General features: G+C 41.6%; 1 pseudogene across 1 annotated transcript in view; it reads right to left on the bottom strand.

Annotated features, from left to right (window-relative positions):
- LOC149225161 (protein-tyrosine sulfotransferase-like) overlaps positions 1-24723 on the bottom strand; it is a 300574-nt pseudogene that overhangs the window by 159076 nt on the left and 116775 nt on the right. Inside the window, exon 7 of the transcript XR_016248251.1 lies at positions 11849-12137. The product of XR_016248251.1 is annotated as a protein-tyrosine sulfotransferase-like (transcript). The remainder of the gene's footprint in view (positions 1-11848; positions 12138-24723) is intronic.

The raw sequence follows: 24723 nt of genomic DNA, 5'->3' as shown, positions 1-24723 counted from the left end.
TCTTTATCATTCTATAATATATAACACTTACATCATGAAGGATAAATGATAAATCGATCAATCATATCACTGAAGTGTGAAACAAAATTAAAATGAAAAGCATGATATCATATAATCATACATCATACATGTAAATTTGTAGCTGTACAATGTAACTACTAACAATGTACAACAAAAATAAATGTTTAAAGTTTTAAAGTCTAAACCATATTGAAGTTCCACCTATGAATACTGAATATTGAAATAAAAGTCAAGTCTGATACATCAAGAACCAATTTTTTATAGAGTCAAGACTCAAGTCTAATATATCATATATCAAGATTCAAAATAGACTGAAGTCGGAGGGGTCAAAAGAGTTTGAAATAGCCTGGAGCAGCCTTCACGAGAGGAACCAGTTAGCGGGAGCCTGGTGCAGCCTCCGACCAGCAGGAGGAAGCCAGGGGAGCGCGCAAAGAGACACAGCGAACCTCAAAACTACACGAAGCTCCAGAGCCATGGCCCCAGGAGGGGGCCGCGAAAAGGAAACTCCCTTGCCACTAGAGCTAGCCGCATTCCGGGATCTGGTTGCAGCTTGCAATAAAAGGCTAGCATCCGAAAACCAACAGAAGTTCGTGAAAAAAATGGCAACTATCCCCACAATTGCTCTGCCTATTGAAGAGCCTTGCAAAGCGGCTTTAAACCTAGCAGAAAGAGGACTTATCGGCCAGTTCACAGGCTTATGGCCCTCGCCAAAAGCGGTAGAAGCCTGGGTTCAAAGGAACTGGCGTTCACTGGTCAAAGAAGGAATAAAAAGCCATTTCGTCAGCAAAGGCTTCTTTGTATTTGTATTCAAAGCAGCAGAAGACAGAAACCTAATATTCAGAAACGGCCCGTATTTCATGGGGCCTTAGGGACTATATCTGAATCAATGGACTCCAAACTTCGACCCAACCTAGGATGTGCCCTCGGCTGTTCAGGTTTGGGTGAGATTGCCCCACCTTCCTCTTCACTGCTAGAACCCTAAATCCTTGGAAACCATAGGCAACAAGCTAGGCAAATACATCGACCGAGTAGAAAGAAGAGACCAGTATTCCTGTGCTAGAATTTGTGTAGAAGTAGACCTGGAGGAAGGTCTCCCTGAAGCCATTAAACTCATGGTGGCTGATTGGTCACACATACAAGTGCTAGATTACGAGCAACTACCATTTAAATGCAGACACTGCCATGGCTACAGGCACTTTGCCAAGCATTGTAAAAATAAATTAGAGGATGTAGTTGAGAAAGAGAAGGGAGATCAATGGACTTAGGTCTAGAAATCAGGACCAACCAAGCAGAGCAACAGGAACAAAGGGAAAGTCACCTCCACTGGGAGGGTTGGTCCTCCAGAACCCCAAGCAGAAGGAAGTTCAGTCCCTCCAATAGCAGACATATCAACCAACCCCTTTGATATTCTCAGCACACCAGAAGAACCCCAAGATCCAGTAGATAAAGAGATTGAACAGTAGGCAAACAACATGGAAGAAAGCAAAAGGCAAGAGGCACCAACCCCAAAAGGTGCCTCTAGTTCCCCTACCTATGCAGATATGACAAGAAAGAAGACCCCTGAGACATCGAGATCCTCAGAAGATGAAACATCTAAGAGGCCCTTGAAAAGAGTGGGGAGGAAATCTCACAGAGAGGCCAGAGAAGAAGCAGAGAGACAAAAAATGCAAGGCAGTCAGGCCACTATAGAGATGTCTATCGGCAGAAATACTAGAACCAGGCCTCCCAAGGGAGGTGCTGCCCAACCCCTACCAGTAAATAATGTGATTAGTCTCTTGGAATTGCAGAGGATTGGGGAACCCATCAAAAGCTGAAGCAGTCAAGAGCCTATTAAAGTCAGAACTTCCCGAGATCCTCATGCTCCAAGAGACTAAAATAGAAGGAGAAGCCCTTCTAGAACTCAGCAAAGAAAAATGGAAAACAAAAGCTGGAAAAGCGGTAAGTGCTAGAGGTACATGCGGTGGGTTAGCCACTCTCTGGGAGGCTGACAAATTCCAACTTGAGAGCTCCTTTCAGACGCAACACTGGATTTACACTGAACTCCGACACCTACCAAGTAAGATAAACATTGTTATCTTTAATCTCTAAGTTCTTGTACTCTATGTAGAAAAAGAACAATGTTGGCAAACCCTAACTGATTTCTTGGAAGCTTACTCCCTCAATAATATAATTATTGCCCTAGACTAAAATCTAATCCTAGACCCAAAGGAAAAAAGAGGAGGAACCAGCAGCAGGGACCGCTTCCTCCCCTTAGTGGAAAACATAATTCAACAATGGGATTTAATGGAATTGAAGCCAAAAAAAAGGGCTATGCACCTTGACAAATAACAGAATAGAGGAGGAGCACATCTCAGACAGGTTGGACAGATTCCTTCTTCAAAGTTCCTTCCTCTTCGAGAAGATGATCATTTCCACAAAAATTCTACCAAAATGGAACTCAGACCATAAACCCATCCTCCTTCTGATGGAAGAAGAAGAAAACCTGGGACCAATCCCCTTCCGGTTCAGCCCACTATGGGCAAACAGGGAAGGGTTTTTGGATACAGTGAATAAGGCATGGTCCATTCATGTTCAAGGATCACCCAGCTATGTTTGGGAGCAAAAGATAAAAGCCACCAAAATAGCCCTGAAGCAATGGATAAAAAAGCCCACAGTCTCTCCCACTACCCAAAGAAAACAAAGCACAAAGCAGCTGCTGGATCTCCAAATGGGCCTGGAGACTCAAGACATAACTAGAGAATAAATTCATAGGGAGCAAGAACACCAAATCAACACCCTCCGGACATTTAGAGAAGAGGAAGAATATTTGAGGCTCAAGTCACGCAATCTCTGGCTTGTGTCTGGAGACAAGAATACAGCCTTCTTCCACAAGCAAATTTGTACCCGCCTCTCTAGAAACCACATTGCTGAAATCACCTCACCAGATGGGACTGTTCTTAAAGGCACAACTCTGATAAAAGAGGCGGCAACCTCTCATTTTCAGTTGTTGTTCAAAGAAGAAGGCGTGGAGGATAATGAGGAAGCTCATGACTTCCTCAAGCACATTCCAAGGATGGTTAATGAGGAGGACAATGCAACTCTCCTGAAGCCATTCACTGAAGAAGAAATCAGCAATGTCATATGGAAGATGGAACCAGACAAAGCCCCTAGACCAGATGGATTCTCAATACACTTCTATAGACTCTGTTGGGATATCATCAAGGCTGATTTGTACCGAATGATCAAAGGATTCCTTCGAAAAGCCAAAGTGGGAGGAAGCACAAACTCCACCTTCCTAGCCCTAATTCCCAAAGAAGCCAACCTGGAGACATTCGACAGATTCAGACCAATCTCGCTTTGCAACGCGTCCTACAAAATTCTCACCAAGCTACTTGCTAATAGAATAAAACCTCTGCTGGACAAACTCATCTCTCCCAATCAAGGAGGGTTTGTCAAAGGAAGGCATATCCTGGACAATGTGATACTAGTGCAGGAAATCATCCATTCCAACCACCAGCGCAAAGAGCAAGGTATGCTCATCAAACTAGACATGGCAAACGCCTTCGATAGAGTAAGACATTCCTTCCTTCTCCAAGTTCTTTCTGCATTTGGTTTTAGTTCTGAATTTGTTAATTTGATTAAAGCATGCATTGGAGAACCTTGGATAGCCCCTCTAGTAAATGGTAGACCTGCAAACTACTTCAAAGCTACAAGGGGAATCAGGCAAGGCTGCCCTCTGTCCCCCTTCCTGTACATTCTGATGGCAGACTCTCTAAGCCGAAATCTCTCTGATGAGAAGCTCAACGGGACACTTCCTGGCATCAGGGCGATACCTGGAACAACCCCAATCAACCATGCCTTGTTCGCAGACGACTCTATCCTTTTGGGAGGAGCCTCTATTAAAATAGCAAGAGCCTTCAGCGGAGTAATCCAAAGCTTCTGCAGAGTCTCCAGAGCTATGGTCAATAATAGAAAAAGTGTAGTGTACGGCTGCGTTGTAGACCAGCAATTTATTCTCAGGATTTCCCAAGCTCTAGGCTTCATTGGATATGTTTCTTGGGAAAAATTTAAGTATCTTGGCCTACCTTTAACCTTGGGCACTTCTAAGGCCCCTCACTAGATGGAAATTATCAACAAAATCAAGGCAAAAATGACTGCTTGGGGCGGATAGTGGCTTACCACAGTTGGGAAGCTCACTCTAGTCAAGTCAGTCCTCTCATCCCTTCCTATCTACCAGGCCTCTTTCCTTTTAGCTCCAAAAATGATCACCAATCAGTTAGCAAAGCTGATTCGAAATTTCCTATGGCAAGGAGGAAAGGGGAACCAAAAAAAATTCCATATAGTAAGCTGGGACATAGTGAAAAGGCCAATACCTGAAGGTGGACTTCAGGTAAGAGATCCTGTGTTGGCCAATCTGGCAATGGGAGGGAAGATCCTTTGGAAAATCTTCTCAAACCAAAAACACCCTGTAAGTCAAGTTCTAATTAAAAAATATCTGCACAGGCTCTCAATAAAGAATATGGATGAAGGAGTTTCTCACAAAGGAACCATGCTGTGGAAGTTGTGCACCCAAGGCTGGAAATTCTTCAAAGAACAGCTCTACAGAATTCCAAGAAATGGGAAAAGAATCAGATTGTGGGAGGACAAGATCATGGGTCTCCATCCCCTAAGTCTTGCACCAGATATAGCAGACTTGCGTAACTGGCTCATCCAAAAAGGTATCCACAAACTTGCTGACATTTGCACATGGGATTCAGAAGGGAACTGGAGTAACTGGGACCTACATCGCCCCCCTGATTGGATGCTCCCTCAACTCCATCAATTATTGGATAAACTCACTGGTCTGGCTCCTATGCACCTGCATTCGAGGGACAAGTGGGGCTGGGGGAAGTCCGGAACTTACTCAGCCAGGCTAGGTTTTGCAGCCCTCCAAGAACAACAACATCAGATCCATACCACAAAGATTTGGCAACATGTTTGTGACCCATTTGGACTCCCAAAAATCAACTTCTTCTGCTAGACTCTCATTCACAGAAGGAACCTCACTAGGGAAAACTTAGAGAAAAGAGGAATCATTGGTCCACACAGATGCCCTCTCTACTGCAAGGACCAGGAAACTATCGATCACCTATTCATAGACTGCCCCTTTTCTCAAGAGGTTTGGATGCAAGCAACCATGGGGCTCAACGTCCAAATCCCTCAGCAGTCTTCAGTGGTTAGTCTTTTCGCAACTTGGAAAGATCGCTACCCACACTCTTTGAACAACAAATCAACTTGGACTAAAATCTAGAATGCAATCCCAAAATATATCTGTTGGGGAATGTGGTTGGCTAGGAATGAAGCCATCTTCAACAATAGACTTCAATCCACCAACACAGTCACTGCCAAGGCCAAAGCCTTGCTGTTGGAAACTTTTGAAAATAGACCTCATAAGTCAGACAACTACCTACTCCCTAAAGAGCTCAGTTGGCTAGGTGAATCCCTAAGACGGGCAAGCATCAAGAAGAATATCTACTTGACTAGCCATAATCCAGAGTGGCGTCTCCGGATCTCTAAGGCGGAATTCCAAAAATGGTGGAAAAATCAAGGAAAAGTCACAATTTTCTTCGATGGAGCCTCCAAAGGAAACCCGGGGATATCAGGGGCAGGAGGAATAATTTACTCCATAGATGGACAAAAACAGGACAGCTACAGTTGGGGTCTAAGACAGAGCACCAACAACCAGGCCGAGATCCTAGGTCTGCTCAAAGCTTGTCAGCTAGCTCAAAGGAACATAGGGGAAAACCTTCAAATCTTCGGGGACTCTGAAATCCTGATTAAAACCCTTAATAAGAGCGATCAACTCAATAGCCCTACTCTAAACAAGACCCTAGAAAGAATAAGAAAGTTGACTCAAAACTTCACATCCTGCTCATTCTACCATGTCTTGCGAGCTCAGAACAAGGAAGCTAACATAATGGCCAACAAAGGATGTCTTCTAGCCCAAGGTATGCTGGTGAACAATGATGAAGACGTGGAAAGGCACCCAATCCCTTAACAGGCAAGGAGAGTCGTTCAAGGACAGAATCCCGCAGAACAAAGGTTGGCTCACTTCTCAATGGGTTTTCAGCTCTCCGCATGGGCCAACTGTGATAGGAGTAAAAACATGGCGCATAATGGACCTCATTCAGAAGACGATTTTGATGGACGAGAGGCGAAGACACAAGGCAGGGGAAGATCCGACAGTCATCACGAGCTGGAAAAGATGGGGGGTTAAAGATGCAGGGAGTGGTAAGCAGTTTTCATCGCACCACTTCTGGCTGTTGGGCAGTATTTCTCGTATCGGACATGATACGACTCACGGCCTGACACGAGGTAGGACAAAACCGCCCATTTCGCGTGCCCCTGAGGTGATAAAGGTCGGACAGCAAATCGACGTGATAAGAGTCAGATCTGGGCGGTGGAAGATCTTACGGTTATCGCACGCTTTTCATGGCGGGGTCTTATCCTTGCAGTGGGGCCGGGTATGGAGATGGGTCCCAGTTAAAGCTCGGTCAGCTAGGGACGCGATAAGCGTCGGATTTGGGTGGAGTTGATCTAACGTCCATCACGCATTGCAAAAGAAGGGGAGTTATTTCGCTGGGAGTGGTAAGCGGGTTCCATCGCACCGCTCTTGGCTGCTCAGCATTTTTTATGAAACGGACATGATTCCTCTCAGGGGCCGACGTGTGGCAATACAAAACCACCCATATCGCGCGCTCCTAAGGAATTAAGGTTCGGAAAGCAATGGACATGATTTGTGTCGGATCTAGGCAGGAGAAGATTTGACGGTTGTCGCATGTTGAGATCAGCAGGGGTTAACCCTGTAGTAGGGTCGGGTACAGTGGATAAGACAGGTTTTAAATAAAATCATTTTAATTTATGCGGGTTTGTATTTTGGCCCATGGAACTTAGTTTATGTGGGCTTTAACTTAACCCAGGAAACTACCAAAGTATCAAAGAAAAGAGGACCACAGCAAAGCAAGGACCACTTACCCTGCCATTGCGTTAAAAACAACAACTAATCTCTGAAACAAAAGCCACAATAGGAGGCCTCTTTTGAGCCAGATTTCTCACATATGTCTGTACTCGAGGTTGTTTGGCATGCCCAACCTCTTCTTATTAATAAAATTCAACCGTTTCTGTTAAAAAAAAAACTGAAGTCTGAAATACAATGTTACATGGGAGCGGGAGCGAAAGCGAGGAGCGGGAGCGGGAGAGACATTTTCAGAAGCTCCCGGTTTGGGAGCGAATCCCAGAGCGATTTTTTAAAAATATATATATTTTATATTTTGATACATATATGTCAAAAAAAACATGTAGAATGATGAATTTTATATAAAAAACATAGATTGATCATTGAACCATATCACATCAATCATCTAGAAGTTATAATCTTCATCAACCATGTCCACAAGTTAGTAACATACATATTACAACTGCAACATATTGAGTCTCGTGAATCATGATTCATCAAATTCAATCTTAAAGTTTCAACTTCAAGCTTTCAAAATTGAAAATTCAATATATAACATTTATCATCATTGATCACCAAAGTTGTACTTGTAAGCTAAGTTTAACCATTACAAGAAATAATATCTTAGATATTTCTAAGTTCTAACTGTTAACATGAAATGAAATGTTATAAAATGAATTATGAATAATGAAATGAAATGAAACAACTTTAGTCTTTCACGAAGCATCATATTCATAATTCACAATCATTACCAATGAGTTATAATTGCCAACTTCAAACTTCAAACTTTCATTGTCACAATCATATATTGTTTACAAAAAATATCATTATGATATGAAAGAGTCAAGATTCAAGGACTCAAGACTCAACAGTTATGAAAACTAGTAGAAACTAGAAAAGACAAGTAAATTGTCAATCTACATGTGGCCCTTGCCACGAGAGTCTCCTGTATGAGCAGGTCGTGGTGGTCTTCTAGGAGTCTCCCACACAGACCGACGACCGGTACTAGAAGGCACATGCCCTCCACGTGAGGGTGTAGATGGAGGTGGCAATAGCAAAGGAACAAGACTCGAAATTCGAGCACTGCTACTGGATGGTGGAGGTGGCATGGCTGCTACAGTTGCTTCATCTTCATCCCTTATAAGTTCCTCTTCCAATTCTTCAAGATGTATAGTGCCATCCTCCAAATTGTCATCCTCTGGGTGGTTGTCCCAAATTTTATATGTTGGATCCTCATAAGCCCGATCACAGTAATGACTCAACAACCTCAAGTTGTAGTGCACATAAACCAAGCTTTCTGCCCGGTTTTCATTGAGTCTGTTTCTTTTCACATTATGTATGAAGCTGTAGGTGCTCCAACACCTCTATACAGAAGAAGTATTTACAACCTGTGATAGAACTTTTTTTGCCAATTTTGGCAAAAGTCCCTGGCTGCCATATGTTTCCCACCATGTGAGAGAATCAAATCTATCTCTGTCTTCCATTGCATGGAAGGTACCAAACAAACCAGTGCCACTGAAGTATCTGCCTATTTCAAGGCGCACAGCTGCACATTCCTCCCTGTCAGGTATCAACTTTTCTAATGCATCCAAATATCCTCTAGTTACCTCTGCATCTAAATGGGGTTTGGTCCTAATCCCACCCCCTGGTGTAGGTTGGCCCAACCAAGATGTAGAGTAGTATTTTGGCGTAAGGATATACGCCAAGCAATGTAGTGGAAGATTAAGTTTATTCCACCGTACACACACAATCGTGAATCAGTTTGTACAAGTCGGGATCTTTGTTATGAACAATATCTTTTATTTGCCCCAACATGGTATCCATCTGCTCATACACCTCGCCAATCACTGGTTTATCTGTATCTGCAAACCGAATCATGTGATAAATGGGCTTGGTGAAATCCAATACTTGCCTCACACTTGACCAAAACATACCATCAAGAGCGGCCTCCTCCACCAGTTCAAAACCTCGCCTGTCAGCTGCATTTGTAGCCCTTTCCTTTAATACCTGCCAGTGTGGACTTGATACCATGCTAGCCAATGACTCTCTTACCTTCAAAAGGCGCCTGAAGGTGAGGTAATAGCTACCAAATCTAGTCCTCGCAATCTTCAACAACTCCAATCTTGAGTGACTGCGGAAAAGGCCATGGGTATTGCTATGATTTGTAATAAATTTTATCATTTGTTTGTCTTTCTTGCACAAATCACCAATCCATTTGTATTGTTCATTTTTGTTCTTAACAACATCATGCATCAAAAGGTTCAATGTGTGAACCAAACACCCAGACCAAAATATGTTGGGGTATTTATCCTCAATAATTGCTCCCGCTGCCTTACAATTAGGAGCATTATCAGTGATGACTTGGATGACATTGTATGGCCCAATACGGTCAATTGTTTCAAGTAATGCTTCTGCGATGTTGATGTCGGTCTTGAACTTCTCTAAGTAATCATATGCATTTAGAAAGATGGCACCACTAACAGACACATCAAGAACACTTATCAATGGCTTGCCTTTTACATTTGTCCATCCATCAGATACAATGGACACCCCATGGTCAGTGCAAGAACTTGTCATTCTATTCAAAGAATGTGATATTTTTGCTTTTTCATGATCAAGTCCAACAGTTCTTTCCTTGTCATACCTAGGGCTCTTGTATCTTTTAGGCGCATCATTTATGGCAGAAACCATTTCGTGCCAATAAGGTGAGCGAAGAACATTGAATGGTATCCCACATGCATAGAGAAACCTGTAAAATTTTGAATCCACATCATTCCTACACTCCTCATCAAGGAAATCTGATATGGTTCTACGCCTTAACGCTGGTCACCCTATGCCTCCATATCCACTGCCTTGGGAGGATGCTGAAGGAGTTCTTTGTGCTTGTGATTGTGAGCTTGGTTCAAAGAAACCCCTTGATTTTTTAGATTTGTATTGGGCTTCCTCCTCTTCCCTTATGTATTTGGCTCTATCTGCTGCTGACATAGTTGCACAAGTTTTGATTCATATTTGTTTATCTCCATCCCATGGCCTTTTCCCGCAGAGGTGTTTTCTGGCACGGGTGTATGAACCTGTGTAATTATTGTTGCAATGGGGGCAATGAAATTTAGTGGTTCCACCCCCTTTCCCTGCTTCAGGCCTGTTAACATATTTCCACAATGGGGTTTCGTCTTGTTTGGTTTTTTAAGAGTCATGTTCACCCTCCTCCAGCTCCTCCTCACCGAGGTTTTCATCAAATCCACTTTCTCCAGTTTCTTCATCCCCCTCTTCATTTTGACCCCTCCTTTTCCTACTCTCTAGCACCATAATAACCAAAAAAATGACCAAGAAGAAGAAAATACCAAAAAATATAACCAGATCCATGATGTTTGAAATTTGTAGACTTTTGAATCTGCAAAATTTAATGGGAATGGGAATGAGAAAATTAAAAATGTATTTAGTTTTACTATTTACTATTTATTAATTTTATTTATTTAAATTTTAGATTCATCATTCATCATTCTAGAATCTAGAAATAAGTTATACATTTACTAAACTACTAAATTACTAAATTACTAAGTTACTAACATCCTTGCAGGCTTGCTCCTTGCTCCTTGGCGCTCGCTCCTCGCTCATCCTCGCTCATTTTCACAATCTCTTTGGCTCTCCTCAACTCATTCAAGTCACAATGAAATAAAAAATGCCCCTCAAGCACTTATAAAATCAAAAAAAAAAAAATTAAAACTAAATTTTTTTTGGCGTCCGAATATTTTTTTTCGCACTTTTCGCTCCCGACGACAACACACGTCGCTCTCGGAGCGAAAAACTTTAATTTTCACTCCAGGAGCGACGACAGCGATGTCCCGAGATCGCTCTTGGGCTTTAATTTTCACTCCAGGAGCGACGAGAGCGATGCTCCCGAAGTCGCTCCCTGTTTTGGCAGGGAGCGCAAATTTTTTTATCGGGAGCGCGCTCTTGACCCGCCTCCCCTGCAACTCTGCTGAAATATAAAAGCAAACGTGAAAAGACGAGAGGACGACTGAGCAGAGCGATATCATGAAAAGATGAAACAATGTGAAATGAACATTGAAAATAAAGTTTAAACCCTTCCCGGTTCATAAAAATTAGGAATTTTTTTGTTTCATTAAAAAAAATTGCGATTTTTGTCTAGGGAAATGACCGCTCACGACCCCACATGACCCCTTTAGCCTAGGAAACGACTCCATTTGGAGGATTTGACCCCGAAAATCAAGGAAACGCCCCTTACAAGTTTCCATGCGTACCCTGCTTTTTGGGAGCGTGGGGAAACGACCCCCAGTTGTCCCCAAGTCCCCAAAGCACAAGGGAGCTAGGAAACTCGACCCCCAGGTGGGGGGACGCGACCTCGTGGAACACCGCAAATTTAAATGCCTACAGCTCTGATATTTTCCTAATAATGGTGTATGTTTCAACACAAATGTCTTACCTAAGTTTGGTGTTTTTGGTCACCTTATGATGCATATCTTTTGTATCTGGCTATTCCATCTCTAGATAATAATGGATAACCTTTGCTTGTATTGAATGCACTATCCTCGCCGCCATTGATACCAAAATGCAGGTAATGATTTGCCTTGTGTGCAAATCATTCTTGGCTGTACAGAAATTGACCAGAGCAAAAAAAGGACCCACAGTTGGAATTGCTTCCTACAACTTTGTATCATCATAACAACAATTTACATTTTCCAAACAGCTAGCCAATTGTTCAAACTGGCATGAAAATGCCTTCACATATAAACGCTTCCAACTTTATAGTAAGCAATAAAGAAAGGAAGAAATATTACTTGAAAAAGATTTTTAGTATTACAGAAACGAATGAGTGCATAACCAAGAAAATACCCGGGCAAAAAGATCTTCACGCATCCATGGCACTAGATACCTCCATGGCCAAATGTCAAGGGTGCTGACTACGTTAGACGATTTGCCGTCCACTCGTCTCACACGCACAGAAGATGATAAGTTTGGATGAATCAAAAACCTGGATGCAACCTCCACAGAAAACTCGTAAGTGCTAAACACCCGATCCACCGGACCACGCAAAACTGTTACAACAGATGTTTTCACTTTTGGCAGCTTTGTCAAGATGCTGTAGTCATCGTGGGTTACCAACAACCTGCATTCTGGTTTGCTGCATGAACCATTATTGTCAAAGATTAATGCTAATTAAACGTTAATGAAACCCTTTTAAAATAACTTCCAAAGTTTCCCCATGTCAAAAGATAAATTCAGGTCAAAACTTTTGATCATATTAAAGGAAGCTGCAAAATGGACAGCAAACAAACAAAACTGAAAACATGTGCATAACATGCTACAGCAAATCATGGAGGTTTGTTCAGGATAAATAATTTCCTGAACTGAAATCTACTTACTTTCCTCGAATGGTTTGTATTCTTTGTTGAGTTTACTTGGTCAGATCAGAAACCTTGTATCTAAGTTACTTGAAGAAAGATACAAATATAGAGACGGGTGGAGGATGGGAGCCAAATGTCAGGGATAAAAACTGTCCCAAGGGGCATCAAGGCTTGACCAAGCCTCACACAATTCAGTGACAGCATCTCACAGTTGGGCAAATTGTTCTTCCATCCAATATGTGGGCTGGCCCTAACCTAGACTCAGCATAGATCTAGAAAAACAAAAGAAAAAAATACAAATATGGAATTGGATACAGATACATCAATTATTTTAAGATGTTTCAATAATCACTGGTGGGCACATTATATGTAATAAAATTATTGTTTAAAGTGGGGTATTAAATCAGAATCAGATCCCACAGAGAAGCATAACTAGTTGTCAAAATCATCCTACCTAATCTACAAAAATGGATGTCCATGCACAAACCTTTATGCAGTTTTATGAGGTTTTGAATATTATTACTTGTGAAGTTGTAAAATGGTTTCCAGAAAAATGGCCAAGATGATAGACAACAGAGCTTGCCTACTATTTTATTATTGCAACTTGCCTAATTAAATGCTTTCTGAGTGGCAGAAACCAAAAATAGTTCGATAGGTTTCTTCAAACATTAAGCTATTTATTGACATGTGTGTACTTGATCAAAATTCTCACAAAGGGATCTGTAGTTGATGGGTGACTCATTTGACACACATCAAGTCTATTGACATATTCAATCCTTTAGTTGTTGAAATTGCAGTAAACATTAATTTATTTGATATTTTTGTATTCTTTAATATTCTTTTCAAGGGAGAGGAGTGGCAGGAGGGGGAGGGGGAAGGGTGTTTTATGGCCCCAAGGAAGTTAAAGTTGCAAAGTATTCATGAGGCTTAGGATGCATGACAAACAACCAAGCTGAAGCTTATGCCCTCTACCAAGGGATTCAGTTAGCCAAAGAAAATTAGATAGCTTCTCTCACTGTTTTGGGAGACTCCCTCCTTATTCAGCATTTCGTGAAGGGCTCATCTCCGAGGGGGCAAACATTAGAAAATCTTATGAAAAGAATTAGGAAAGCAGCAGAAGGGTTCTCTTCAATAACATATTTCCATGTTCTTCGTGATCTCAATAAAAATGCGGACTTCTGTGCTAATGAAGGGTGTAATTAAGATTTGGAAATTTAAAAATCAATGCCCGAATCAGGCCCTCTCCTATTCCTTAGAGTTAAAAGGATTGGCATTGCACAGTTATGAAAGATTGCATTATCAATCAGTTATAGTATGGAATTTAAATTTTGTTTCTTGATGGGTCAGTTTTGTAATGTATAAACCTACAAAACCCCATTTTTTGTTGTCTGGTTTTGAGTCCCTAGAACGAACAAAGCTCGTTCTTCAAGTTAAATCCTCCAGAAGACTCGGAATATGTAGATCTCCATTGAAATACAAAAATATATATTAAAATGTATGAATAAGAATGATACAATTGAAATTGAGTGCCAGCTTATGTACCCTATGCAGGTGTCCCTTTATGAATGGTCATGTCTCCTTAGACATGCCTCTTTGTTTAACTAATTATTATTTAATTACATATTATTATAATTATTATTTATTATCTATATTTATTACTTTTACATCAATTATATTCATAACATTGCCTTCCACCTCAAAAAGCTTTGTCCTCAAAGCTTACTGATGAAAAGGCTTGATCTCTTTTCTGTTTCAAATGTCTTCTCATCTCGGAACTGTCATCTTTGTTGATACAAGTTGATATGATCCTTGGAGTGATATATAAAATTGTCGCACGGAGGAAGGATCTGACCATCCTAAATTAATTTTATGTGGGATCTTTCGATTACTAGAAACTTGTGATGAATTGTTATCACTGGACTAAGTTGTGCGCACTTCAGTATCCGTCAGAACATAAGTTTGTTGTTTATGTTCTAAGTGATACAAATTCGTAGATTGATTGAGATGTCTATTCTTGTGATTCTGATGTAGATAAGGAGTTCTTTTGGTTTGTCCTTTCTTTTTCATGTGTGTGGCAAGATTTTGATTCACTTCAGATTCCGATGTCATCGAGTTGGTTACAAAATCTTCATTTGAAATTTTCATCATCTGAATTGCAACATGTGAGTGTATTTTTCCTTCAACTGACTTATCCTCTTCTTGAGTTGTGGTATTGACTGGTTCGGTATTCGTTCCTTTATCTTCAACTAGAGTTGTTACGATTGGCGACTTCGATACTTCCTCTTGAATATAATGTTCTAACTTGTCTTTTAATGACTTCTTGTCCTTTTTAAGCTTCTTAATTTGCATCAGTAGTTTTTCACCATGGTCTTTAAGCCGAAAAACTTCTTCATTTTTTTCAGCAGTGATCTTGTCAACTTCTCTTTGCATATTTTGTAGTACTTTTTTACCTTCTTGAAAATTACTTTTGAGATATCTAATATGTCTTCTGGTATTACTGCATTCGGCTTCACTATAACATCTTGTACAGTTATTTTTTTCTTTTTGTAAGAAAATGTCAAAAACTTCTTCTTCGTATTCAGGATGAAGGAACCTAGGGTTGCCATCCAGGGTGAACCTAAAATAATGTCACCTTGATCACTCCATAGGTTTTGAACAAATAATTGTGATATGAATACATAATCTCCAATGTTTAATTATAAATTGGTTATTTCATATTTTTTGTTGTTATAACAGTGCAATTTTTAGATTATATTTGACTCAGGAATCACTAATTATTTTGTGATTTTAGGTTTTATATAATTTTTATCTTCGACTAACGAGATAGTGATAGTAACATCATTTTCGGCCTTCATTTCTGAATTAGACTCCATTTTTGTTTTTTCGAGATGAGCTTTAGGGTTTTTAAGGTAACCCATTACTAACTTCTTATAATAAATATTATTATTCTCTCTCTTTTTTTCTTTTTCTTTTTTTAAATAACTTTGAACCTCAGTACTATCTTTTTTTTCTTGGCAGAATTTTTTTTAATTAATTTAAATAATAGTAATTTTTTAATTTTTTTTAACAATTAAATGAATTATATAACAGTAAATATATATATATATAGTTTTATAATGTAACTAATATCGGCCTTTAGAATGTGGATGATGCAATGCATCGTATGGAAGGAAAGGTCACGGTGGTCGAGAGTCAACAAGATCATGGGGAAGACAACAACGAGAGACACAGTTGGTCAGATGGAGGGTGTCGATAGGTGTTCGGGTTTAATAGTGGATGGAGAAGTAATAGTGATAGCAGTGATTGGCTAATGAAAATGCTATGATGTTGTAGATCTAACCCGGAAATATATGATAATGAAAATAAACCCAGGAACAATAAGAGAGAAATAGATAGAAATGATTCACTTTATTGATCAAACCCTTAAGGTAGGGCAACACCATACATTCACTCCTTAAGGAAGGAGAACACTCCATAAGCCATATGCCTGTTCATACAATAATCCTTGACTCTTCCTCCATGTGGAGTCTCTAGCCTCTATATAGGCCTCATACATACAATACCATGGATCATTACCATGGTTCCCTCATACCATCAAACTAATACCATGGGCCCATTACATTATTATTAACTACTTGTGGTCCCTTACATGATATGGGTTAACCACCTTATTTATTACTATGGCCCATCCCATTATTACATTATTACCTTGGGTACCTCCCTTGGTACCCCATATTATCCCCCCTAGGTATATAACATATGACGGGGAAAACGAAAGTCGAAGTGTCTACAACTAGTGGCGGTGACTAGTCGAAGATTGCGGCTACATGCAGATATTGGACGAAACAGGTATGCCTACTACCTTTTGTTGTGGATACCTGGGCAAAATTCTAGTAGCCACACCCACGTTTCACCGTGATGATTGGGTGCTTGTAAATCTAGTGTGCGATTTTTGTCCACCCTATTTTGTTTCATGAAACCCTTGCAGCATTCACTTCACTGCTTGGCTACCACCAAAGTGTCAAATTTGCCTAATGCCAAGCTAGTAGGCGGATCCTTCACCACTGCGTTTTCAATCTAAATCGTATTCAATGTCATTTCTTTTGTTATTAATAATATGATGGCAGTGTCGTGGGCCACTGAAGACACAGCGCACAGCAACAGCTTCAGGAGTCGTGCAGAGTGTCGGGCAGCACTGCAGGCGCTCAATAGGGCTGACGGCGTCATGATTTTTTTGGTTTTTTTTTCTATTGTTTTTGTTATCATATATATATATATATAATTTATTTTTTGGTATATAATTTTTTTCTTCTTTTTAATTTTAATGGCAAAAGGCCTAGCGAAACGGAGAAGTGGAGAACTCCAATTTCTAAGGGAAATGCTTCATTTATACGGCAATAAGGTTGACGAAATGTTGACAGCAAAGGACCGGATTAGACCAGCTTTGTCCAATGGTTGTCCAGTGGTTGAGCAGCCAGAGAATCGAATAGCTCTGATACCAAATGGAACGAACAAAGTTCGTTCTTCAAATTGAATACTCCAAAAGACTTTGAATATGTAGATCTCCATAGAGATACAAGAATATATATTAAAATGTATGGATAAGAATGATACAACTGATATTGAGTGCCTGCTTATATACCCTATGCAGGTGTCCCTTTATGAACTGTCATGTCTCCTTAGACATGCCTCTTTGTTTAACTATTTATTATTTAATTACATATTATTATGATTATTATTTATTACCTATATTTATTACTTTTACATAAATTATATTCATAACAATCCCCTTGGAAAAATTTATAGTTTTGCTTGATAAGAGGGCTTAGGAAAAAAATTTGAAGGCATAGCTATGTACTACCTGATGTTATTGTTGCAATCCTGGCACAGACTTGCATATAAATACAAAATTCTCATTCTGCTTAAAAGAATAGATCTTATACAATCCCATATCAATCCATGCTTCATCCTTCCCAAATATGTATCCAAGAGGTAACCAAGAAGAATTTGGATCCACCATATCCACAAATATCCAAGGAGGAGCAGAGAAGGATCTGGAAATGTAGTTCCATATCAATTGCAATCTACCACATCCTTCCAACAAGTGGATGTTTGTATAATATCTAAATTGTGAAAATTCCTGAATCTAACACATTAGAAACCCCTACTGCATTTTCTACTTTACTATCTCCTACTTGTTCTTTGCATTAACAAGTTATTTAAATGCATAAATATCGAAGTAAACAAAAATGCAGCCTTCACAAATATACAAATCAACAACTGAAATAAACTGAGACAACACAAGGGACACCGTTATTTTTGGACAATCGTCCCCGAAAAAACCCAATTCGAGAAAACCGGTGCAACATATAGAGGGTTTTATTATTAAGAAGATTATGAATACAACTAGGGTGCCAGAAATGGCTTACCCTTGAGAGAATATCCTTGGCAGCAATACCTATATCCAGAGACAGATATTTTGATTGATCAGCAAAAGGATGAACGATCCCACAGTGACTCCGGCTATTCCTTGTGTTGGAACCGAAAGTTGCTCCACGCACTCTCTGGAATTGTGTCACCCTCTTAGGGACTACGTCACCCTCTCTGGCTCAGCGTCAGCCAATCAACTCTCAGTCTATCCCACTGAATCACCTCAACGCAGCCTCTGAAGCCCTATGCGTCTACTGCGTCAACCTTTATGGCCTCTGCATCAACTCCTTTAGCCCTCTGCATCCTCTGCGTTGGCCTCCTTAACCTCTGCGTCAACCCTTGTTGCCTCTGCATCAGCCCTCCTAGGCTCTGCACTGCCTCTTCCGGCACTTTGCTACCTCTCTGATATGTATTCCTCGGCCTCCTGCCGAGCTGCCCCTCACTGCAACTGATCACTTGTTCAATTTCCTCAGCAAACCTCGCCCAGAAAATCGAATTGACTGATCTCTCTTGGTGTCTTGGTGTATCTCCAACTGACCCTCAAGCCTCCTCTTATACTTTTCCTGTTGACGATTCAACGGCCGAGATTAAGTCCCTAATCAACGGCTAAGATTAGATCTAGCTTGATCCTCGTTATTTAGAACTTTCTCACCCATATCATATTAATACACATTAATATTTTAATTTTCCTAAGTTTAGACTTAGGGTCTCATTAAAAATATTAATTATTTTAATATCTCTCCATCCGGGTGGAATTTCCCCAAACGATTTTTGGGTCTTGGAGATCTCATGTGCCTTAGCCTCTCCACCAATTTTCATGGCTAAAGCACATCCGATGCTACCAAAACCAAAAATCAACACTCCCTCTTAGCAAGGAATGTGCTCTAGTAATGCTTCACCATAGAAACATCACACTGATCCTCCGCATCAATACCTGTGCTGATGTTTGGCCTGCTCCCTCACATCCTCTGCACTGTTGCTTCCTGTACTGTTGCCCATGACAATGCCACTGCCACTGCTACATCTGTACTGCAGCTCCCTCTCAACATTCTACCCATAGCACTACCACTGCTAACTGTTGCACTGCAACTCAGTTATTGAGAAGTAGGTAACTGACTTCACCCAAATACTGACATCTCGGTCAGTCTGAAAGCCTCATTGTGCTGAAGCTACCTCTGTTGATATCCTGTGCTCCCTCTGTTGCCACTACACTACTGCAAATACCTATGTGCCTCTCGCACTGCTGCAGACTCCACTGCGCTGCTACAGATTTCTGCACTCTAGCACTGCCTTGCCGCTCCACCACACTTTGCTCCACCCAACACTTGTCATCATGCTACTGTCATTAAGGGCTCCCGTAGCTGGATGTGATCCAAGAGTTTGGGCACCTCAAGGTTCCTGCCCTTGCATGTAGTCCTTCTGACTACAACTCGATGTCACCCCACCTCTTCTCTAGAGGTGCATGAACACCAATGGCACAAGCGTCATCAGTCTCAACATCCTTCTCCGCCTTTATTGGAGCTGCCTTTGAGTCAAAATTTTCTCCCTTGACTTTCTTCCTAGGCCAATGAGATGCATAATGTCCCAGCTCCCCACAGTTGAAGCGCTTGACCTTGGAGATGTCCTTCTTCTTCTTCTTCCCTTCTTGTCCCATAGATGCTAGTGTTGCATCCTCCTCCTCTTTCTTGAATCGAACTCCCTTACCGCTACTCCTCGCCTTGGTCGACCTCCTTATCTCCTCCTGTCGTAGAGCTGCCCACATCTCCTCCCAAGTGGGGAGAGTCGCTCTGCCCAAAATGCTTTGGACAAACATCTCCTAGTCCTCGGAGACTGCATTCAGAGCACTCCTGACCATAAACTATGGATCTGGTGTAGACCCCACGGAAGTAAGTTGGTCACGAATTCCTTGCAACCGAAGGAGGAAATGATCTCTCTCCTCTCCCTTCTGCATCTGATATGACCTCAATTGATTCTCCAATAGCATCTTCCGCTGCACAGAAGAGCCTTGGTATAAGGTGGTCAGCATCTGCCACATCTCATTTGTTGTGTTCTTCTCAGCAATATGTGGTATGACATGATCCTTGACCCCATCTAGGATTATGCATTTCACCATGGCCTCCTCATACTTCTCATTTGCATTCGGGTAAACTGGAACAGCTACGGTTTTAAAGGAATAGTCCTTGATCCGATGTTTATCCAGGATTGCTAGGATCCTAGCCTTCCTGATGAAAAAATTGGAAGCCTTGTCCAATCTGTCTTGATCCCTCAATCCATTCACTTCCATCTCTGCTCTTCTTCTAGACTCCCTCTGAGTCTCGACTTCCCTCCTGGAAATCTGCGAATTGTCAAATCACTCCTCTCCAATCCCCCTTTGTTGTTGCAACATAGATCTGGATTTCTTTGCTGGAAATTTGTCAAGGTAGTCCTTCCCTCTACCTTGGTTTCGTTTCCTTAGACATTGTTCTACACTGACAAAAACAGCATCCCACCAACTCCTCAAATCACAATCTGCACAGCTCCCTTAGCCCCAACAACTGAAGAATCTAAGCCCTTCTAGCTTTGCGCAATCTTAGTGAGAATTTAATCAGCTCCTCCTAGCCTCAACATCAATCCTTCCTGGCTGAGAAAGATGATCGGGCACTGCGTAGGTCTGATCTACCCCTCTCTGTCTTTGCACTGGCCCTTCCCTTGGCTCGAAATGCTTACACAAGCTCTGTGTGAGCCTCTGCGTCACCCTCTAAGAACTGTGTCACTTCTTCTCTTGTTGTTTCAGCTCTGGAACAACGTTGTTTCTAAGGACAGTTGCTTTTGCTGCAGAATTTCAAATTTCTTCTGCTGGTGTCTTCAGTCCTCCTGTGATCTGCAATCACTCTGATACCATGTGAAAAATCTTGAATCTAACACATCAGAAACCCCTACTGCATTTTTTGGTTTACAATCTCCTACTTGTTGTTTGCATTAACAAGTTATTTAAATGCATAAATATCAAAGTAAACACAAATGCAGCCTTCACAAATATACAGATCAACAACTGAAATAAACTGAGACAACACAAGGGGCATCGTTATTTTTGGACAATCGTCCCCGGAAAAAACCCAATTCGGGAAAACCGGTGTATCATATAGAGGATTTTATTATTAAGAAGATTTTGAATACAACTAAGGTGCCAAAAATGACTCACCCTTCAGAGAATATCCTCGGCAGCAATACCTCTATCCGGAGACAAATATTCCTGCTAATCAACTATTAAAATTGGCAATTAGGGTCAAACTCCATGTGGGTCATCTTATTAATGGAAGCTGATATTTTTCTTGGATCCCTCTCATTGAGAGGTGTAGGATTGATCTAAAGATCATCCCATTCCGATAAGTATTCATGGAGATATGAATTTATTTTTGCTATGGGACAATTCGTCAAGGTCGGCCAACAACCAAATAAACCCCACTTGTGCTCAACGTTTTAGTATAAATAGAGGTGGCCTTCAAGTCATTTCAACACACTTGGGATCTCTTCCTCTCTACTTGTCTTTGGGTTTTAGTAGGAGGAGAGATCTTAAGGGATAACGCTGCCCTATTCCAGAGGGCAGAAGCCAAAACTGTCGGAACTTTCGGAACTGCCGAGAATTGCAAGGAACAGTCGGAACTGCCAGAACTTTCGGAACTACTGGAACTGTCTGGAACAGCCGGAACTGCTAGAATTGTCGAGAACTGTCGGAACTGCCGGAATTGTCGGGAATTGCCGGGAACTGCCGGAATTGTCGGGAACTGTCGGGAACTGCCGGTACAGCTGGAACTGCCGGGAACTGCCGGAATGCCGGGAACTGCCAGGAAAAGCCAGAACTGCCGAGAAAAGTCGAAACTATCAGGAATAGCCGGAACTGTCAGGAACTGCTGGAACAGTCGGGAAAGCTAATGCAAAGGGCAGAAGCCGGAACTGCCGGGAACTGCTGGCACTGTCGGGAACTGTCGGCACTGCCAGGAACAGTCGGAATTGTCGGAACTGTCGGGAACTGCCGAGAACAGCCAGAACTACTGGAATTGCCGGGAACTGACGGAACAGCCGGAACTGCCGGGAGCTGCCGGAACAGCCGGAACTGCCGGGAGCTGCCGGAACAGCCGGAACTGCCGGGAACTGCTAGAACAACTGGAAAAGCTGACGCAGAGGGCAGAAATCGAAACTGTCGGGAACAGCAAGAACTGCCGAAACTTTCAGAACTATCAGGAACAGCCAGAACTGCCAGGAACAGCCGGAATTGTTAGAACTGCTGGGAATAGCCAAAACTGCAGAAATTGTCGCGAACTGCCGGAACTGTTAGAATGGTCGGGAACTGTCGGAACTACCGGGAACAATCGCAACTGCCGAAACAACCGGAGCATCTGTCTCCGAAGGAGAGCAGCATGCAAGGGACAGCTAGCATGCAGCAGCAAGCATTCTAAGCACAACAAGCATGCTATGGACAACAAGCAAGCAAGGTGCAACCTACACATAGGTAAGTATGGCAACATGGTGCAGCAATGGCACATAATTCAATACAAAGATGGGTAAAATCATGATTAATGAAGCGTGATGAGGTGCAGCATAGTGATGATGGGTGCAACATGGTGCAGCGCGGTGAGGTGCAACATGATGACGAAATGCAACACAACGATGGGTCAAGGAGTCACCTTGGAGAATCAGTAGAAGCAGCGTGTCTTCAACTAATCTCATGTATCATCTTCTTATTGATGATCTATGCTCTTATCTAGATAAGTCAAAGTGTTGACTTTTGTTGTAAACGTACTATCTCTCTCTCTCTTTGCTAAACTATTGAAGAACATATAAGAAGAATTGATCAAGGGTTTCCCCACATTGGGGTTTGTCCCTGGCTAGCGCCACATCTTGTGTCCTCTTGTCTTGGCTTGTCTTCTGCGATTTATGTTTATGTTCTATCTGCAGTTTACTTTAATGCTGATGTGATTGCTAATCTAGAAAAGACATTGAGCTAACTGTGAAAATTGAAAAAAATTGCTCTAAGCATAGAACATACCTAAAATTAACATGGTATCAAAGCTGAGGTGAAGACAATGCCCAAGCAAGAGTGAAAGAGCAATCACCGAAAACAGTTGGGAAAGGACAAAAGGATCAGTGGATTCTTCATCCCTCTTCAAATTCATCGAGGGTGAAGTTGAAGTAGAGAATATTATCAGAATGGCGCGGCGGAAGTTTCTGATGTCCTACCTAAACATCACTTCATTGGGAAGTCCAAATCTAAGGGTGGAAGGAAAGGCAGATGCCTTGGTTGCAATAAGTTCGGCCATTATGCGAAGGAGTGTCCGAATGGCAGAGACACATCTCTTGATGAAGATAACAATCATTCCAGGGACATCTTCAATGATCAAAGGAATGACAGGTAATGCAGGTCATCAAGGAAATGGTCGACTCTTCAAAGAAAGCAAGGAACCCCAGGTATGAAGAATCAAATGTTGTTTTTGATAAGATAAAGAAGCATTATCTTGTATTGACCCTCTCCTTCAAATTCTTTGGGAATCTGGCTTACTGATTGTAGTGCTTCAAGGCACTTCATCGGATAGAAGGGTGCACTCTCTAATTTTGTAGAGATGGAAACAATCGTGGGATTATACTTGGAGCCAATGCCACCTATCTTGAAAAGGGTGTAGGGAATGTTACCCCTCAATTGAATGAGGGTAACTCTATTCATTTACAAGAATCTCTTTTATGTACCTAATCGCAAGAAGAACCTGGTGTCCATCTCAGAAATGGAAGTCAAAGGTTTCAGGGTGGCATTCATCAATGGAAAGGTACGTGTTAAAAAAATAGAATTTTCAAAGATGCTTTTTTCTCATGGGTTCAGGGTTGGCAATTTGTATCAAGTTGCAGGATGGTCCATTGGGGATCATGTCAATTGACATATCGCATCTATAACACCGTAGGTCTACCTATGGGGCCCTACCCGATGTGAGTTAGATGGTGATAGGGATGCCTGAATTCAAGAAGAGCATGAAGGTACATGTCTGAGATGTATCGAAGGAAAATCTTATAAGGGGACCATTCCCCTCATGCAACAGGTCCATAGGTTTGGAACAACCCGAGGAGTTTGAGATTCATGATCGGGAATCTCATGTATACAGGTGGAAAAAAGCCCTCTCTGGCTTGAGGCAAAATACCCCGGTTGTAGTATGAGAGGATTGATAGCTGTCAGATGAAGTTGAGATTCACTAAGAGTGAAGTCGATTCAAACCATTGTTTGAAGGTTGTGGATGATAGACCTCTCATACCAGCACCTTCTGAGGAAAACCTATTTCAAACAGGTGCAGACCCTCTCACTTACAGAAGTAAGAGGGAGTTGGATTCCAGATGTGGAATGGTAGACTGCAAGCCAATGACTACCTCGAGGATCCTAACTTTCAAAAGTTATATGGTGGTGATGACGAACTAGATTTGGGAAATGCCTCTAAGTTTCATAAACTCATTTGCATTGATGTTCTTGGTGAACTTCCGTCCGGATATATGTTTTGCAGTTAGCATGGTGAGCTCATATTTGGTTGAGACTCACTGGACTGGTGCCAAGAATCTTTTGAGATATCTTCGGGGCACAATCTCTCATGGATTGAGATACATTGCCAGAAATATGGAACTGCATGATTGTTCGAAAGCTAACTGGGCAGGCAGTGTGGAGGATCACTAGAGCACTTCTCAGTGTTGGTTCTCTTTGGATTCTGCTTCGATATCATGGATGAGCAGGAAGTAGAATTCGGTTGCTATAAGCACTGCCGAGACTGAATCATAGCTACGAGTATGATCTCGTGTGAAGCTGCCTGGTTGCAGAAGCTCTTGAGTGAGTTGTTTGTACACATGATGAATACCACTGTGATTCTCTGTGACAACCAGAGGGGGGATTCGATTATTGAGGAATCTCGTATTCAATGATTGCTC

This window comes from Pinus tabuliformis, chromosome J (assembly GCF_031772625.1).
Source record: "Pinus tabuliformis cultivar Carrire ecotype Pingquan chromosome J, CPIR1, whole genome shotgun sequence".
NCBI classification, from domain to species: domain Eukaryota; kingdom Viridiplantae; phylum Streptophyta; class Pinopsida; order Pinales; family Pinaceae; genus Pinus; species Pinus tabuliformis.
This window is presented reverse-complemented; position numbering and strand designations above follow the sequence as displayed.